This window comes from Hyla sarda, chromosome 1 (assembly GCF_029499605.1).
Source record: "Hyla sarda isolate aHylSar1 chromosome 1, aHylSar1.hap1, whole genome shotgun sequence".
Classification (NCBI taxonomy): domain Eukaryota; kingdom Metazoa; phylum Chordata; class Amphibia; order Anura; family Hylidae; genus Hyla; species Hyla sarda.
In genome coordinates, this window is record NC_079189.1 from 106,401,915 (window position 1) to 106,420,719 (window position 18,805).

Consider the following 18,805-nt stretch of genomic DNA (forward strand, 5'->3'; position numbering starts at 1 on the left):
TTACAGGTTGGATACAGTCCAGTTAACTTGTATTTACTGTGGAAGGCCTATACAGTTGGCTTTCTGTGGTGTCGTGAAATTCTTGTACTTTTTACTCCCAGATTTGTGTGCCAGCTTGTAGGGTGCACACAGGAAACTTCTGAGATGTGTTAGCCACAACAGCACTAACTCTTACTTTAGGTAACTAAAGAGATAGATGGACTATTTTTTCCCCTCAATTTAGATTTTATTGAGACAGAGAAAATAACATGAAAAGAACAGCATATAAATTATAGCTGCAACGGCAGCACAAAATAACATAGAGGAGAGCAGTCAAGGAGTGCAATAGAGAGCAACAGAACAATAATCACATGAAGGAGCATAAAAGTACTCCACAAAGGGGATATTACAGTAAAGTTTATCTAGAGAGGAAGGAGTAGGGGGGGGAGGGGAGGTTGAGGGGGTATAGTAGAAAAAGGAAAGGGAGCTATTAGGTGAAGGAGTAGGTAATCAGTGAATCAATACCTCAATAATACTGTGGTACTGCCCAGTAGCACCAGAACAGTGAGAGTCGGTAGAGACACCAGTTAGTATTGTAACAGTTACAGAAGCATAAGTTGGGGGGGGGGGGAGACCATTGGTTACATCTTTGAAGTGTTGCAGCCAAGGCTGCCATGTAATCAGGAATTTATCAACAGACCTGTCAGACCTACTAGACATCTCCTCAAATCTGAAGAAGGTGTAACTTCGAAATCCAATCGGCAGTTGTGGGGGGCAGGGGGTCCAGCCATTTCAGTGGTATAAGGGATTTTTACGTTTCCAGGAGGTGCGCTATGAGCGAGTCCTTATGCAGTCGCACAGACGAAGTGGGTTTCCCCAGGAGGACCAAACTAGGATCTAGTGACATCGGAGCAGGAATGATAGAATTAATAGTCAACTCCACCTCACTCCAGAATTTACTTATAATGTGGCATGACCACCAAATGTAAGGCTACAAACCACAACGCCAACAGGACTTAGAAGGGGAGAGACCATGGGTGAACAACAATTCAGGTGTTCTGTACCAGCGAGAGAGTAGCTTGAAGTGGGACTCCCGCAGTCGGACACATCTGGAGTATCCATGGGAGTTAGTGAGGATATATTCTATGTCAGAGTCAGAGAGTGTAATTCCCAGTTCACGCTCCCAGGAATCAATGTAGCCTGGTCGAGAGAGATGCACAAGCGGGCAGCAAAGGTTCTTGACATAGGACAGTTTACGTAGGGTTCCAGGGTGAGAAACTAGAGCATCCTCAAATGCCGTCTGGCACCTCATCTCCCCCACGCGTTGTAGAAACAATGCACAGCAGCGTTGCAGGTGGTGTATGTGGAGAAACGAAAAAACAATATACGAGATGAGAGATTGTAGTCGCTCTGCTGTCGGGACCCTTCCGTCCGAGAGTAACTGATGCACCGGGATATAAGCAAATATAGACCATATGTTGGCGTATGTAGAGGAGAAGCAGTTCACGACCTCAGGAATGAGAGATGAAGGTAGTAAAGGAGAGAAAGAAGGAGATAGTAGAGGGGCAAGAGAGGACCAGACCGAGAACATACCTGAGAACAGTACACAGGAGTCTGAGAGGGAGTAACGCCTCTTCTTATGTAGCCAAAGATCGGCCAATAATCGAGGACCAAACAGAGATAGATGGACTCTTGTTCAGCTTTATTCTCCTTTGGCTAAAACAAGTCTCTTTCTTGAAGCTGGAAATTGAGCATTTTGCCTTCATAGCATGGACTGGGTATGACCTTTTTTGGTGGAATCCTCCACACCCCAAGAAGGCATTGATTTGCATATTTGCAACATATATTTAGCTATTTTTTTATTTGATCTGGCACTCTATACCCTAGAAAAGTCAACAAACATTGACCCAGGGAGAAAAAGTTCTATATTTATACCATGTGACCACTCTCATACATAAAGGTAGTCCCTGATTGTCTTTAAAGGGGTACTCAGGTGGAAAACAAAACATCAAATCAACTAATGCTAGAAATTCAAACAAATAGATTACTTCTATTAAAAAATCTTAACCCTTCAGCTGCTGTATACTACAGAGGAAGTTGTGAATTTCTTTTCGGTCTGAACACAGTGCTTTCGGCTGTCTGTGTTAAAAACTGTCCAGAGCAGGAGAGGTTTGCTATGGGGATTTGCTCATACTCTGGACAGTTCCTGACATGGACAGCAGAGAGCATGGACAGTTCCTGAGGTGTCAGCAGAGAGCACTGTGGTCAGACTGGAAACAACTACACAACTTCATCTGGAACATAAAGCTGTTGATAAGTACTGGAAGGATTAAGATTTTTAAATAGAAGTAATTTACAAATCTTTTTAACTTTCTAGCACCAGTTGATGTAAAAAAAAAAAAATAAATAAATCACCGGAGTAACTCTTTAACTTCAAGTTTTCCATTATTCACTACTGCTACCTCGCTTAGGAATCAATGTCAATCTATACTAGCAGAACCCTACTGATACCAAGATGAATTCTGTATACATTTCCTCTTTATGAGGAACAAAATTGTCGGCAAATATTCTGGCAGTGTGGTAGCCTATTGATTTGCACCTTTAGTTAACTTTTACGTGAACTGACAGTGATTAAGAGGAGGCAACAGTTGTACTCTCGCTCATGCAGGTTTCTTCAACTTTTAGAATTCCATAAGGCATTGAAACAAAAAAAAAATCAAGACTTTTAAAATCTATATTTTAACAGTGTCAAGGATTGGACGGAATTGAATGTAAAATTCTTGTAAGCCGCATCAATGGAGAAATAGCGCATTCATTAGCGTACGTAAATGCGAAAACCTTAACAGCAGCCCGGTTATCGCAGCAGTAGACGACTCTGAATAAGCCTGCTATTCCTGGTCTAAAGCCATCTCATCCTCCACCAGCCAAAAAGCCCCCCCCCCCCCCCCCCCACCACCACACACATATTCAAGGCAACAAAGCTTAAGCTTTTTTTTCTTTCTTTTTTTTTCAGACAAGACGCATCACGACCCCTCCGATGCTCTTACAGACTGCAGAACATTCCCGCCACTAAGAAATCTTTTTTTGTACGTGTGTGTTAACATTTCTGTTCTCTGAACTAAATATAGGTGAGTGGATGTGTGTCCCTCCTGGGATGTCTAATCGCAAAGCTATAGCTCACAGATCAGCAGGGTTTTGCTCCAAATCTTTTTTTTTTTTTTTTTCCTACAAGTCAATAGCGACAAATGATCAGTGCTTTTTAAATTTAGCTCAGGGGCATCTGTGTCTTGTCCTCCTCTCTCATTTCAGGTGTCTATCAATACAAGAGCAGGGAGGGAGCGTATGACGAGGGATGTGACAGAAGATAAATACATGAATGCAAAGGGGGGGGAAAAGTGAAGGCGGTGGAAAAGGAGGAATTGGGAAAAGCTTAATGAGGAAAAGGATTGTCAGGAGCAGTACACATGAGAAGGAATAAGCAATAGCTCAGCATGATACAATGAAATCAGAGCCACAGAGCGAGAACGCAGCCTGCCATCCAATGAATCCCAGGCAGGATTGGGAAGAAGTGACTATTCGGAGGCACAGAGCACAGTCCCTGGGCTGTAAGGATACCCTGTCCATGGAGTGAAGGGGTGGTGGAGCAGAGTGTGACGTCACCAAGAGCCTTGTCCCAGTGGTGGCTGCAGGAGAGGCAGGCACAGGGAGAACCACTCTCTGCTACTGCAGCTCCTCAACTTCAATCACTTGTGCTCTGTTGAGACATGTCCTGACAACTTGGATTTCTTCCCTTCCTTGGATATTCCTTTTGCTTTATTTCTTACCCTTCTTCCTCTCTGGGCTGCTCTTCTCTTACCCTCCATGTGTTTAAGGTCCAGAGATTGAGGATATTTGGTTTGCTGGTGATGCTCAGACTGGCTTGTGGATTTGCTGACTGTATACTGTGCACTTTTCCTTGGGGCTATGCAAAGAAAGGAACTGCAAGAGACAAAAGTTCTCACTTGGTAGAAGGTCCATTTGCAGAAGCTGATGGGTTATCCATAAAATAACCGTAGACGATAAATAAAAGAGCCAGCTGGTCTGGTAAGTTTTCCATCCACCACACTGTTCTATCTCTCTCTATAAAAGCAGTATATAGTATAGTACAGTCTTTCCCAACCAGGGTGCCTCCAGCTATTGCAAAACTACAACCCCCATCATGCCCGGACAGCCGAAGTCTGTCCGGGCATGATGGGGGTTGTAGTTTTGCAACAGCTGGAGGCACCCTGGTTGAGAAACACTGGTATAGTATTTGCAGGGACCTGTGTGCTGAGACATATGTGTGTAGGCATGGCGCAGATGTGATTCTTTATAAAGAAAAAAGTAACCATTTTCAATTACGTTCAATAAAGGACATAGAAAGATGTATGTATACATACTGTACATATATATATATATATACATATATATATATATTCATATTCAACTTCAGCTGCAGGTAACTTCATGTATTGTAGTACAGCGCCCTCTATGCCATGCAAGTGGTAGTACACCTTCATGCGTGGAAAAGTTAACCACTGTTTGCACCTATAGCTTGAATACAGTATTTTCTCATTTTAAGAGGTCCTTAAGGAAATCAATATTATGTTGTTCTCTTTTAGAGAACATTGCAGTGCTGTAACTGGAAACTACTTTAAAGTATGTTATGGATATACTTTTCTGGCACTTTATGCTGTACACAGAGTCTCTAACAGATGTCATATTGAAAAATCTGCATTGAATTACAGGGGAATCGTGGTCTGGCCAAATTGGGGGTCTCAGGAAGTTTATTTAAAAAAAATATGAATAAATAACAATAAAATAATTTTGTTAGTCAGTGACAGGTATCTGAACCATTATTCAGACAAACCCTTCACTATCAGCGTGTTTTTTAAGTGTTGCCTTATAGGTTTCTTCCTTATTTATTTATTTATTTTTTGTTTCTATAGCTGTTCTGTCAGGGTATCTGGATTATCTTACATTATTAATATATATATATATATATATATATATATATAGATAGATAGATAGATAGATAGATAGATAGATAGATAGATAGCAAATGACGGGAATGATTTTAGCTAGGAATTTGCTAATGTATATCATCTTTATTATATTATTATATTATATTTATTAAAAATAAATTAATTGTATTGATATTGTAAATATTCTTACAGAAGAAAATAGTAACACGTCCACTGTATCAGATGGTTTAGTATTGTAGAAAATTTAGCTTATCTACAAAAGAAAAAAAAAAAAAACATGATAGTATATCTTAAAAACAATAGGAAAGCTGGGTGGCAAAAATATGACCTCCAAGACAATTCCCACTGGAAACCCTAAATAAGAAATCTACCCACTTAAGTAGTTATGGGGAGAAGGGAAGCACAAGCAGTACTGCCCTTGTTTTGGTTGTGGCAAAGCTGGGTCACAGTCCCTGTAATGGTGCTTAAGCTGGTTTAACCCAACTTCCCCCCCCAAAAAAAAAAATAATAATAATAATAATTGAGAAATGTCTAAATGTATCATCTGTGTTTACGTAGAGGTTATTGTTTGTTGTTGAGAAGGTAATTGCTTGTTGTTGAGAGTCATGCATATCATTAGCGTTACTTAATATTATTCAACAAGTGATTACACTGATAAGCAACTTAGTATCATGGTAATCTATTATTTATTTAATAATTTTACATGGGTCCAGGCGTAGCTGCCCTGCGCCGCTTCCATACCCTAGCAGCACAATGTTTCTTTAATTTAGCTCCAGTGATTTAGATACTAGCCGCATGTTAATGGTGTTTTCCTGATAAATGTATCATGTGGTTGAAAAGGCCACCCTTGTTCTGCTAACTTCACCACAATATGGCCACAGGCAATCACTTATTAGGCTAAAAACAATAAATCACCGGCTAACACTGCGAGCATTGATGCTTCTGGGATGTCATGGTGTCTCGGCGGTCTTTGAACTTGATTTAAGAATCATTAATAGAGCAATATGGGAATTTGGAGCATTGCTAGTGACTGGCATCCACTTGCCTAGACCTCACTGTGTTTTTCTATCACTACTGTGATTTGAATGATGGTGTGAAATTGAGGGTGGTCTGTGGACTTCCTTGTATCATTATAACCCTCTAGCACCGACTTTCCCACATGACTAATGGCCTCTTCCTCACAATGTGACATGTAGCTGTTAACTCCAAGTAATGTTACCACTGAAAAGGGTTAGTAGCTTCTGAAGTCAGCAACAAAAGGCAGCTTTTTCTTGAGATTTCCCACTTTTCTACATGAAAATAATAAAAAAAAAAAGCTAAGTCCTTGAGTTGCCCTCTTCTATTATGTTGGTAAAATGTATATCAAGCTGTCATGCTGTTGTACTTTCATCCCTCAACGGTTAAGTTCTTCTATTCTTATGGTACACAGAGAAGAAAGCAGCTTACCGGCACTGCTGCAGCTTGCAATATGTGGATAGGATACCACGCTCCGGAAGGAGCAGAAGATGCCGCCCCGGCACCACAACTGTCCCGTAAAAGATGGTGCTCAGTCTGATGAATGTAGGGACTTGAATGCAGAAGAACGGAGAGACAAGACGAATCAGTGTGGTACTTTATTCTTGAATCGTGAACATACAGCGGCAGGTCAGGGAGTCAGACGGACAGCGGGAGATGCATCGGGACGACTGTTTCGTGCTTGATGCTGCACTTCCTCTAGCCAACACTAGCATCGGCTACAGGAAGTGCGGCATCACACACAAAACGGTTGTCCCGATGCGTCTCCCACTGTCTGTCTGACTCCTTGACCTGATGTTGTATGTTCACGATCGAAGAATAAAGTACCCCACTGATTGGTGAGTGCCGTCTTGTCTCTCCGTTCTTCTGTCTTCTATTCTTATATAAGTTGATACTCATCTTTCTTGGGTCCCTGAATAGTAATTCTGCCTAATTTCATGGCAAGAGTCAATGTCTGTGGAAGCTGGGTCATAGTCTTACAGTTCAGGAATGTATATTTACTAGCGATTTTGTCTTTATTTTAAGTGGCAATGCTCTGTAATAAGATTTATTTCATCCAGCTTATATAGTTGGCCAGACGGTTAAGTAAAGTCTGAGTGATACTTGGCAGGTCCTCCACACATATGACTCCCCCTCCCATTCCATTCTGATGTTGTGCACAAACTGAGAAGCGTCCAAGTGTTTATTAACAACAGAATCTCAAATACTAGGAAGTTTAGGATTCTGTCTGCAGGACAGATGTCATTCCCCATCCCCCATTCATGAGTCAGTGGTGGGGAGACTGGTAGCTGTGTGGCTGCAGGGCATATGATTTCTCTCTTCCTTGGCTGCAGAGGGTTTGGTTTACTCTGGATTCCCAGCTGTGTATACAAGAGAAACACAATTGTGTGGAATGTACATAGCCACATTGTGTGCGAGAAATAAGCTTGTCAATGAGGGAGGAGCTAAGAGTCTACCAGGACATTCTATCCCCTCTCAGATGCAAACTTGTACTTCTACTTAACACGTTTTTACGTATAGTAACTATAAGTGCAACAAAGTGCATAACTTTATACATATTACAGACTTACATACATATACTTGTAGCAGAGCTGAGTTAGTCACCAGGAAAAAGCTGGGACCCTCTGTAACATGATGTTTGCTTAATGTATTCCCCTTTAAATAAAAGTTTAGCATATGTCTTTACTTCTTTCACTTGACAGTGACTCAACAAATGTAATAACAGTTTCCTGTAAAAGGCATGAGCGTGGTGGTTATAGTTCACACTAGGTGGTGCAGTAGAGCTTAATGATTATTGGTAACGTATGATGGAAAAAACATGACATTTTTGGAAACCCTACTTTAACAAATCTTTCAGGCAATCTTCGATCCATACAGATCATTGATGGTTTCACAGAGATGACTGGTCAGTATTTCCCTTACACAGTTTCCTTAAATTCCCTTAAATGAAAATTATCAATATCACTTACTCAACATAATTGTCTCTACAAGAGTGAATTTTACTTATTGTCCTAATCTCAAGAGGCTATCTTCTACTGACCTCTCCTTCCTAGTATATATTCAGTCCAGAGTATGCCAGGACCATACCATATTGCAAAAAGTTACAAAACACAATATAAGTAGAAACATAGTCTCTCTCTGTCTCTGGTCCTTGCTTACTCCACAGGATCTCCTCCAGGACTAGGACTGTGTTACTTAACACAGTCTTCCTTTTCCCACTTATGGGAGAGTAGTCATTGGAGTTTTGGCTCTATTCTTAATATTTCCACTATACCATGCCTTCTATTAAGTCTGCTACAAGCAGGCCATATTTCAGACTAGACCAGGTCCCACAAGGTCCCATCAAGGTCCCACTATGGCAGGTAGACCTTCATTGAAGATCTCCAGCTTGTCCCTCCCTGGAGAGGAATCTTTCCTAGTTCTGAGTTCACAACTATTCCCCCTTGGTTCTTTGTGGGCTGATGTTTTTGTCCACTGCACCAGCAGGTTCTCCCAGAGGTTACTCCATTCACACTTAAAATAACCTAAGCCAATCATTCCCCTGTTTAAATGCACAAAATGACCAACTTTGAGCAATAAAATAATAGCTTTTTCTTGTCCATAGCACATATGATAGTGATAAAGGTATAAACACATCTATTATATGGTCATAGCCATTTCACAAGTTGACTACTGCTTACTGATTATATAGAAAATTGTTGCATATAAATGAACCACACACTGACAATGACTAATTCAGCTCCCCTATATCTGGATACCTGTATGTTAATTACCTAGCCCTTCATACTTGCCCCTTTCCTGCTCATTTATTACCTAATGACCTAACAGATGTTTAATTTATACCAGATGTCACATTGAAAATCTCTATTCCACCCCTTACTTTATCATTTATCCTGGTCCGTTTATACAGACATCTGGCTACACTATATATAGTGCAGGTAGTTTATCAGTCCTTAGAGTAAAGGGTCTAAGGTCAGGACTATCTACACATGATAATACAAATGTTTACTCTTTAACTCAAGCCATATAATCCCCAGTGGTTACCCTAAGAGTATAAAATGATTATGTCCTGCCCCTGTATGAAGCCCCATTGGTGATCTTCGGAGGTCTCTTTCCTCCTTCATCGTAGGTTGCAGGTAACACAGATAATGATGGAGAAGGAAGTTACCTAATGATCTAGTCTCCAATAAATGTATGTTATTTGTATAGTCTAATCTCTTCTATACTAAGCAGGTGCTGTCAATATCAAAATAGGCGAGGCCATGTGGTGCACAGGGTACCCCCTCCCTCCTTGACATCACATTTACTAAAGAGTGCCTGTCATCAAACCATATTTTCTAAACTAACTCAGATAATATTCCTTAACTACTCCTAACATCCCTCCTGCCCTTAAAACATTTTTCTGAGCCTTAAAAAGCTGTGTATCATACCTTTCCCCAGTGCTCATATTATGTGATCTCCCGGCAGGAGAAAGTGGGTGTTCCCCAGCAGGTGCAACATCACTGAAGCCTGCGAGACCTGTGCCTTGCCATGACCGGCACACATTTCCTGAGTTTGGACTTCTGCCAGCCTGGTAGGAGACAAAACTAACTGTTAAACTTGCAGCAGGGAACAGAACAGAGCCACCTAGTGGCCGTTTTTTCAATCACCTTAAAAACATATAAAGATTGAGAATTTTAACAGCAATTAAATAGCAAAGTGTCTTATAATTACATAAGGAACACTATATTAAAAGTTTATTTTGGTGACAGGTACTCTTTAAACTTAGGGTCAGTGTTCTGCACAGAATAACAAGAAAAAAGAAGCATTTTTCTTGTAAATAACTGTTGGTGTCATGTTAATGTATTTTATACTGTTTGAAAATAGAGGTCAAAAAGTACCTGTCATTAAATAAACTTTTCTAAACTAACTCAGGCTATGTTCCCTAACTACACCTAACATTTTTTTAAGAGCTTTAAAAAGCTCTGTATCTTACTATTCTTCTTGCTAACATAGTGTGAGCTGCCAGCAGTAGGATTTGGGCGTGCCCCAGCAGGCGCTACATCACTGAAACCTGCTGGGGGGACCACTTCCGCCCTCACTTCAAGTCACCGAGGAGAAGCAGCGGAGTAAGAAGCTGTAGGCTGGCCATGAGAAGGTGAGACTGCTCTGTCACCTGTCTCCAGCCTGCAGCTACTGACGGTTGTCATCCTCGTTGCCTTCTGCCGCACTGCCCCGCTGTCTACTCACAGTTCCCTCGGATGTGAGTGGAGAGCAGGGGTCACAGCCGCAGGGACTGTCAGCGGAGTGCAGGGATGAAAGCTGTAGGCACTGTGAGAACGGAGCTGTGTGGCTGAGGCAGCAGGGATGACAGATCTCCCTTTACTTTACATCAGTCCACAGGGAAATCAGGGAGGCTTGGGGGTGGAGGCTTCACCTCTTCTGGATAGGGCTGTGCAAGTGAGGCAGCGGGAAGGGGGTAGGCGGGGGCTGCTGCGCTGACTGGGAGTGGTCGAGGGGGTGAGAGCAAGGTAAATAGCTGAGCTGCCTGATTGACAGACAGGGATCAGCAGTCACGTGTCTCAGCTGCAGTCTGAGATTTTGAACTCATGCCAGGCCAGCATGAGCCCGAAATCAATAAGAGACTAGCGTCCGGGATATATAGGGAGACCCCTAGTGGTGGGTTTTTAAAAATAAACATGGAAATAATCTTTTTTTTTTTTTTATAACATACATTTAGGAACTTGTTCATAATATATCACTTTGCAACATATAAAACGTTTTTTTCTTGACATGTACTCTTTAAAGTTCACATGAGCACATGTAAAATCATAAAGCAGACTGACAGTGTGCACGACACTGTGCAAAGCACATTAGGAACATGATCCTGTATCTTGAATTCACCTTCTACAGAAACAATTCTTAGTTGAAAAGTCACATGGTTTAACATTTACGGACAACTCCCTTATTCTACAATGATGATGAAGTACTGACAGCATACTACATAAAGTAGTGCTCTAAGAGAATAGTCAGATACTGCACTGGTAGACAACAGGTACCATAGGTCCATGTACTCACCCTGCAGCCTCTGATGCCTTCCCATCTGTATACTATACAGTGGGTATACAGTAATACATACAATAGGTTGGTGTGTATATCACATGTATATGTATAACACTCTGCTGTCTCTGGTCTGTATCACTTCGTGAATGTACACAAAACAATGGAGAATGTAGTAGGAAAACTGTGTGGAAGCAGAAAGAATGCAATGAGGCCTATATTGTAACATTTTTATTTAAAGCCTGTTATATCACAGAAACAAATAATGCTTATATCTGTTACCCACTAGGTAAAGGCAAATGCTTTACTTATCTTTTTTTTATCTGTCTAGTTTTTGCATTTGGCTCACAAATCCCTCTGTTCTGCTGCTCACTCATTCTGATATCTACTGCTCGGGAAGGGGTGTGTCTGAGACATGGACTATGCCCGCTCTCACTCAACATGCATTCACTTCCTCTCTGAGTCTACTGTGCTGTGCTGGGTCTTTTCATGCAATCACTGCAGGCTGCTTTGTAACCCCCTCCTCTTTGTTTTCATGCTGCAGTCTGATAGAAAGGACAGGAGAGAGCACAAAGGAGTGCTAGTCCCCCCCTCACTTACAGGTCTGTGTCCTGGCCCATGCTTCAGCTGGGACATAGATGATGCTAAAGCCGGACAGGATTATGCTATGCATGGAATAGAGACCCCCTAGTCCTTTTTTGAAAGCCATGATTTTTATAAAATGGAAATTACATTATTTTATGAAGTATATTAATAAGATTATTGTTTTGCTAAAATGTACAACACATATGCAATATTTATGGTATATTAAGAGGCTCTGCCTTTAATGTTTCATTGATCATAATCCAACTACTGGAACTACTATCAACCCAAAGAATGAGACCCATCCCAATAGAACAAGAGGACATGAGATACAGAAAAGCTTATTCCATATTTTTTAATCGACTATTTTGGTCGGATAAGTTCACATTTTCACTGCAAATGGGGAGCATAGAGCATTCTCATATCTGAGACCCCCATATTATGGTAGGTTGACTATCACTGCGTCATATAGCTTTAGCACCATTGCATTTTAAAATCCAGTTACAAACCTTATACAAATGCGCTGTACAAGCAATATGGCTAATGTTCTTACCCTTTTTTGATTAATCCTGTATAGAAGCTGCATACTCTTTGTTTAATCCAATTTACTTTGCTGTGGTGTAGAAGACATAAAGAAGACCCTTGAAGTGGCGCTGCGAGTATCCAGAAGATGAATAATATAATCGAACCAAAGTTGCGGGTAATGCAAAAACACTGTAGGATTTTATTCGAGATAAAACAATAAAACAGATGACGTGTTTCGCGGATGCCACCCCCTTCTTCAGATCGGCATGAAAACACAGTAGGAGATTCTCAAAGAATTTTGTGCCCCAAAAATTCTATTTTGTGCCAAAATTTTGTTGTTAAGACCTCGAGGTCACCTCGAAGTCTTAATGACATGATCGAGTGTAATCTGTAAAACCAGGTGAAACTTAGCTTCCACTATGGGTCAACTGTTCTTTTTATCCCGTATGGTGTATTTAACTGTTGGTACGATTTGCCCCAGTTGTTTTAATACATGGGTGCCCACATGTATACCTTGTTGTACATATCACTTATATTATTTTAATTATATATATATATATATATATATATATATATATATATATATATGTAATTAAAATATATATGTATATATATATATATATATATATATATATATATATATATATATATACACTTATATATATAGATTTTTGTATATATGATTTTTTTTTATTATATAGCTCTCATATACATCAATTAGATTGTATAAACAGCTCTTATAAATGGTGTCTTGTTTCCAATACTACGTTCAATCTGTCACATGTACACTATGATATTTTAACCCTTTGAGTTTTATCCATAAGCATTATGGGGGAGATTTATCAATGCCTGTGCAGAGGAAAAGTTGCCCAATTGCCCATAGCAACCAATCAGATTGCTTCTTTCATTTTGTAAAGGTCTTGTTAAAAATGAAAGAAGAAATCTGAATGGTTGCCATGGGCAACTTGGCAACTTTTCCTCTGAACAGGTTTTGATAAATCTCCCCCTATAAGTGTGTATGGAAAGCTATTGCATTATATTTCAACTAAATTTTTATATGATTTTGTGATGTTTTAGCATTATGTACTGTTTACAGGATGTGATGTCATTGTCAGGTGACAGGATGTGATGTCACTGTCAGGTGTCCATCCCACCTCAATGAGTGATTGTTAATTTGTTCCTATATATACCTTGCTTGTACACTATGTTTTCCTCCTGATCTGTTGAAGGGGGTGGCACCCCGAAATTGTCATCTGTTTTATTGTTTTATGTCCAACAAAATCCTCCAGTGTTTTTGCATTACCCGCAACTCTGGTTATATTTTTTTATTCATCTTCTGGATACTCGCAGTGCCACTTCAAGGGTCTTCTTTCTGTCTTCTATACCAGGTTGCATTCATCAGGACTGGTTCTCCTCCTCCTGAGACCCCCAGGCAGCGGAACCAACATTTGTAACCCACTAGTGGTGAGCAGCCACTACCTAGGGGAGCTTTGAACCTCACAATACCTTTACTGTCCAAGAGGCTAAATGATATCACACTAGGTGCCTCGGCGTGGGTCTCACTTTTTGTTTTATTTTCTACATTTACTTTGCTGTGACATAGTTACCATAAAAAACATTGCAAGGAAGCCATAACTTTCCCAGTAAACATATGTTTGACCTAAGTAAATTCGTTTAAAGGTATTTGCATTCATATCTTGTATTCACAGATGTAACTTTTTTTTTTTGAAAAAAAAAATGCAAAAAAATGCAAAAAAAAATATTTAATATACCTTAATACATGAAACTGAAACACGGCATGATAATGCAACTTCATGTGAGAAAACCACAAAGTAATGGCCACAAATATGTACAAAAATAATTCCTATGGTCAGAATAAGGACTACAATTACAATAAAAAAAATTTTTTTATATTCATAGCTTTATTTCTTTTTGAAAATTAGTATTGTATTGCAAATAATTATAGACACCTATAGTGAACATAATAAATACTGCAAATCTGAATTACTGTGTGTAAAATGAATGGAAAGTAGAAAATCAATAACCTAAATCATGTTGAAACCTGTAAAATCACAGAATCAAAGATCAATAGCATATTAAGTCAGAGGGAATCTGCCGCAGGTTATGTGTCAGCTGGGTAAGTCAGACTTATGTTAACAGTTATACTAGTTCTATACACAAGAAAAAGATGTATTAAAGCATACAAAAAAAAAAAAAATGAATATGTTACTCAGTACAAAATCCTGACCATGTACATCAAATTTTTATGCCTCTATCACCTATATTTATTATAAAAATACCTCTTTTCTTTAGCTCACATTATTAGAAATCCTTTCTGGGGGAGTGGACGTGTCCCTCCCTTGTGGTGGTGAGAGGTGATTGGTGTGTCTGTTCATGCAGCCTTGTCCATGAGTCATCTCTAATCTCATGACTCATGGACAAGAAGGATGCTACTGCAGGACTGGTTAGTGTCCCAGTGGATACTATTTTCTTTATTAAATATTCAAAACATTTTAATCAAGCATATTACAAAATTTCTTTAATTGTCATCAGTAACAACATATAAAAAGTTTTTGGGATTTGACAGTGCTCATTTAAGGAATTATGCCGATATCTTAAGTGCCCGCTGGGTGTTTCCTAACTGTAAAGTATCCTGGGCCCTTTGCATAAAGGCTCCCAAACCCCTCACCTCTACTCACAAGTGATGACTCTAGTCATCTTCTGGATGAAGATCACTGGAGCTGAGGCTTTGGTCCAAACTAGGAGAAAGCCATATATCAAGCTGTTCCGCAGTGAACAGAGAATCTCTACGCAAAGTCCTGGCCATGGGGATAGTGTTTATGTATTCAACTCAACCAGTCAAGCATTTTTATGAGGCAGTAAGGGAGGATGATTGCCAGTTGAATAACCTATGGCTATAGACAGCTTTATTGACAGTGCTATTGCTATTGAAAACCAGCGTTTTTTGGAAAATACATTTTTATATCAATTAGTTTAAAAAAGCAAATTGAGCAAGGTGGTAGCTACTATATGTTCAATTCAGAACTCAAGTTTACAATGAAAGTAATTTTTCTCTTCTGAATCAGTGGACTTTAAAGGGGTACTACCGTGCTGACAACTTATCCTATATCTAAAGGATAGGGAATAAGTTGCCTGATCGCGCGGGGTCCCACCGCTTGGGACCCCTGCGATCTTGCACGCAGCACCCCACTCTCATCAGGCCCTGAAGCGAACATCGCTCCGGGTCTGATGACTGCCGATCACGGGGCCGGAGTATCGTAACGTCACGGCTCCGCCCCTGTGTGGCGTCACGCTTCGCCCCCTCAATATAAGTCTATGGCAGGGGACGAGACCCTGCCATAGACTTGCATTGAGGGGGCGGAGCGTGACGTTACACGGGGATGGAGCTGTGACGTCACCGGCCCCGTCATCAGACCCGGAGCGAACATCCTGATGGGCCTGATGAGAGCGGGGTGCTGCGTGCCAGATCATGGGGGTCCCCAGCTTTGGGACCCCACACGATCAGGCAACTTATTTCCAATCCTTTAGATAGGGGATAAGTTGTCAGCACGGTAGTACCCCTTTAAGCTATATTATAGGGTCCATCAGGCTTAGTTAATGTGTCCCCCTATGGTGCAGATGTAGAGCCTGGTTATAAAATGCTATACATAAAGATATTTGTCACCTTAGCTTTGGAACTGCTTGAATTATAGACATTATCATAGGTAGATATTTTTTTAAACTCATGGTGAAAAGTGTAAACCCGACCTTGTTAAGTCAAGCCTTTTATCTGCATGCTCTAGGATGAGCCTGCTTAGAGGCAAACTACTCCGTAAGAAGTAATGCCATTGTTTTCAAAGAAAATGGCTGGATACATTGACTGAACCCTGTAAAAAGTATCTAGAAGTCCTTTGTGATGATGCACTATATGTTTGTGATAGAAATTGTGAAATTATATTACCCTTGTCAGTACTATACATAGAATCTATGTCTTCAATTATATATTGCTTCTTGCAGTTAATAGATGCTTTGGGAATCTGGATGGGAGAGTTCTTCTGTTTGGAAAAAAAGGCTTCATTTTGGTTATATTGCTATAGGTCTTTGTTACTGATCAATATTCACATTTTTTTTTACAAAAGCTCCAGATTTTATCACACATCAGACAATAATAACAACCTCTTGCAAATGAATTAAGGTGTCTATACATGTTACCTAGCTATCAGGTCAGCACTTATCCAGCTGACAGCTATTCTTTCAATACTTGTGTTTTCAATGGGACGAAGGGAATAAGCTGCTTCCAGGATCCTCTTGCAGCAGCTTATCTCCTGTGAGAACAAAAATTGGGCATGTTGAAACCCAACATGTCCAATCCTTCTTTTCCTCAGCACAACCCTTCAGGGGAAAGTTTGGGCTTCAACCATAGAAATTAGAGAATGTTGGCAGGATCAGCGTATTTATGTCTTTTGTACTGTATATGAGCACCTATAGGAAGATTGTAAAGTGTGCAGCACTGAGCTTTGAAGAAAAAATATTCCCAAACTCAGAACATTGTTTAGAGTTTAGTTTCCATTGAATGTACTGTTCTTCATGGGTCCTTTATGGGTTCTCCTCCTCCTCATCGTAACCATCATGTTGCCTCCAAGTGCTTGCTGTACTCTCTATACCATCATTTACTCTACCATCTTTGTGTTCTACAAATGGCTGCAAGTAAAAACTGTTTAATAAGAGACCAAACTTTATAATGCTTTGGCAAAGATGACCGAAGCCAAAACACAGGTTGCCTAGGAATTAAAGCAGTGGCCCTTGCGGGGCAACAAATGTTATCATGTGAACCTTGACAAGATAGGTTACAACATATTCAAGAGAATTATTGCAGCATAGACATAAAGACTCAATTACAGTCAATATAACTCTGTCACATCATCATACAGACGCACTTGTCAGATGTTAGGATAAGAGGAAGCTGAATGTAACTGTATCGATAGCCTTTGCCATAAATCCTCTGACCAGTCTCAGCCTTCACTATGAAGGGTGATTAACATTGCACTTTGTTCCAATGTGTTGATCTATTTTTGCAATATCAGATAATCTCTTATCTATAAGCCTAGATTGTGTATACTTTGGGTGTAGCTGCCATTTTCTTTAACTAGAGAAAGTCAGGGTTCAGAGTCCATCAACTTATACAAGACATGTCCATTGTGTATTTAAAGGGAACCTGACATCAGTCTCATGCTGCCTGAACCAATAGTCATCGAGCAAGTGCCAAACGCTTCTCACCCTGTTGGCATTGACTGCTAGATCTCTCCCTATACTAAAACAGCAATAGATTTCTCCCTCAAGGCTGGTGGGGTGAAGAAAAGTCACCAGAGACCACCCCAATGACTTTAGGCAGCATAATGACATGTTATTTATAAAAGAAATTCTTAACCTCCCCCCTTCCCCCCACACTTCAATACCCTTATCACTACTAGGTAAGTAACAAAATGTTTGATTTCATACTATCATTCACAAATGCATTATATCTGCTCATGAGATGCCAAGTACCCACCAGAAAAGTCATTACTTTTTAGCTTTAAACCCTCCTAAACCTATCCTCTCTACTGTAACTAAGTAACAGCTTCAGTCATATTCTGCTTAACAACATTCTATCCACCAGAGCCTTCAGTATAGACCAAATGGGAATGGTTATCATCCAAGAAACCGACACACTTTCCTGTATGAATGTTTAAACATGTATTCTAGTCACCTGTCTAGTAATGTTAGTGCTCTGGAGAGGGAGGGCAACACTTTAGGTTTCCTTTAAACAGGACAAACGCTAACTTATTTTTTAGATACACATATTTTCATGCAGCTGCATAAATTTTCAATGGTTCCCTATTTTATACATATAGTTGATGCAAGTTGAAATATACCAGTAGTGACCCAATAATGGCACATTCTAAAGAGGGTGCTACACATTTTATTTTTATTTTTTTATACATTTTTGGCCCAAAAATAGGCAAAATATAATAATAAACAAAAAAAAAGATAGATTCATAGATAATTAAGATACAGAAGATATAGAACAGGCAAAGCAATGCTGAGCACTGCCGATGATATATATATATATATATATATATATATATATATATATATATATATATATATATATGCTAAATATTCTCAGAAGCCGTGGGTGGGTCACTCAATCACGGAGGTTGCTGAACTTTAGTTGGTGGTGGTGCTATCTTATAGTGTTCATAACGCAATACAAATAACTGATAAAAAGAGGAAAGATGCACTCACCACTAGTGTTGAGCGGCATAGGCCATATTCGAATTCGCGAATATTCGCGAATATATGGACGAATATTCGTCATATATTCGCGAATATTCGCATATTCGTTATATTCCCGTTTTATTTTCGCATATGCGAACATTCGCGTATGCGAAAACTATCATATGTGCATATTAGCATATACAAAATTAACATACGCGAAAATTCGCATATGTGAAAATTCGCATGTGCGAATTTTCGCATATGCGAATTTTCGCGCGCCAGTCTCACACAGTAGTATTAGAGCCTTCTTTACACCACACAAGCTGGAAGCAGAGAGGGATGATCACTGTGATGTGTACTGTGAAAAAAAAAAAAAAAAAAAAAAACGAATATTCGTAATTACG

The 18,805-nt window shown here is 39.8% G+C and overlaps 1 protein-coding gene and 1 long non-coding RNA gene across 10 annotated transcripts in view; one reads left to right on the forward strand and one right to left on the reverse strand.

The window, feature by feature from the left end:
* Positions 1-18,805, reverse strand: part of LOC130357035 (uncharacterized) — a 143,144-nt gene that overhangs the window by 50,472 nt on the left and 73,867 nt on the right. The window contains exons 3-4 of one of the 2 annotated variants that reach the window (XR_008889078.1): positions 9,428-9,567; positions 7,804-7,937 (exon numbers count right to left, since the gene is read on the reverse strand). This is a non-coding gene — a long non-coding RNA (uncharacterized LOC130357035). Of the gene's footprint in view, positions 1-7,803; positions 7,938-9,427; positions 9,568-18,805 lie in introns of those variants that run through there. The other variant, XR_008889077.1, reaches the window with a different exon arrangement.
* Positions 3,441-18,805, forward strand: part of FAT1 (FAT atypical cadherin 1) — a 251,511-nt gene continuing 236,146 nt past the window's right edge. For 6 of the 8 annotated variants that reach the window (XM_056559286.1, XM_056559300.1, XM_056559310.1 and 3 more), the window contains exon 1: positions 3,442-4,062. The gene's annotated coding sequence lies outside the window, so the exon portion shown is untranslated. Of the gene's footprint in view, positions 4,063-18,805 lie in introns of all 8 variants that reach the window. The other 2 variants (XR_008889074.1, XR_008889073.1) reach the window with 1 other exon arrangement.